The 1,441-nt window shown below is 43.0% G+C and overlaps 1 non-coding gene across 1 annotated transcript; it reads left to right on the top strand.

The window, feature by feature from the left end:
* The first annotated feature begins 491 nt into the window (after positions 1–491).
* On the top strand, positions 492–598 carry LOC115804198 (U6 spliceosomal RNA). Its single transcript, XR_004025059.1, has one exon. It is a non-coding gene; the product is annotated as a U6 spliceosomal RNA (small nuclear RNA).
* Positions 599–1,441: the final 843 nt, after the last annotated feature.

Genomic DNA, 1,441 nt, shown 5'->3' on the forward strand with positions numbered 1-1,441 from the left:
TCTTGACCCCGTGGCCCCTGTAATTTCAGCATAGCTGCAGGTGCCTCTTCCCAGCGAGACCGAGGCCTCCTATGTGCTTCTGGAGGGACTGGAGGCGAGGGGCAATATCCCTCCATGACCTGATGGATAAGTGCCCGTCATTTGTCCTTGACAGTGACCATTCTGGGGTGTGTCCTTCAAGATCTTTCCTGTGTGGGCTCCTGGATAACCACCCTCACTCAGCCCTGGTCTTGGGCTCAGCTTTTGGGGAACCCATGACTGGAGTTTCTGAGGTCCAGGAACAGAAAATACACATCGTGAAGCTCTCCCACTTCCTTGCTCCAGATTCTGCCCTTTTTTTTTTTTTCTGGCTGCACCGTGCAGCTTATGGTATCTTAGTTCCCCGACCAGGGATTGAACCCGGGCCCTCGGCAGTGAGAGCGTGGAGCCCTAACCACTGGACAGCCAGGGAAGTCCCCAGATTCTGCCATTAAAAAAAAAAAAAAAATCTAGTGCTCGCTTCGGCAGCACATATACTAAAATTGGAACGATACAGAGAAGATTAGCATGGCCCCTGCACAAGGATGACACGCAAATTCGTGAAGCGTTCCATATTTTTTCCTTCTCAAACTCTTCCAAAATATAGCAAAGGGAGGAGCACTCCCAAACTCATTCTACGAGGCCACCATCCCCCTGATACCAAAACCAGACAAGGATGTCACAAAGAAAGAAAACTACAGGCCAATATCACTGATGAACATAGATGCAAAAATCCTCAACAAAATACTAACAAACAGAATCCAACAGCACATTAAAAGGATCATACACCATGATCAAGTGGGGTTTATTCCAGGAATGCAAGGATTCTTCAATATACGCAAATCAACCAATGTGATACACCATATTAACAAATTGAAGGAGAAAAACCATATGGTCATCTCAATAGATGCAGAGAAAGCTTTTGACAAAATTCAACACCCATTTATGATAAAAACCCTCCAGAAAGTAGGCATAGAGGGAACTTTCCTCAACATAATAAAGGCCATATATGACAAACCCACAGCCAACATCGTCCTCAATGGTGAAAAACTGAAAGCATTTCCACTAAGATCAGGAACAAGACAAGGTTGCCCACTCTCACCACTCTTATTCAACATAGTTTTGGAAGTTTTAGCCACAGCAATCAGAGAAGAAAAGGAAATAAAAGGAATCCAAATCGGAAAAGAAGAAGTAAAGCTGTCACTGTTTGCAGATGACATGATACTATACATAGAGAATCCTAAAGAGGCTACCAGAAAACTACTAGAGCTAATCAATGAATTTGGTAAAGTAGCAGGATACAATTAATGCACAGAAATCTCTGGCATTCCTATACACTAATGATGAAAAATCTGAAAGTGAAATCAAGAAAACACTCCCATTTACCATTGCAACAAAAAGAATAAAATATCTAGGAATAAAC

The sequence above is a fragment of the Delphinapterus leucas genome, unplaced genomic scaffold, assembly GCF_059928025.1.
Source record: "Delphinapterus leucas isolate spDelLeu-1000000601 "Yukka" unplaced genomic scaffold, BTC_Dleu_Yukka2 spDelLeu_asBTCV2_sq25, whole genome shotgun sequence".
Taxonomy (NCBI): Eukaryota; Metazoa; Chordata; class Mammalia; order Artiodactyla; family Monodontidae; genus Delphinapterus; species Delphinapterus leucas.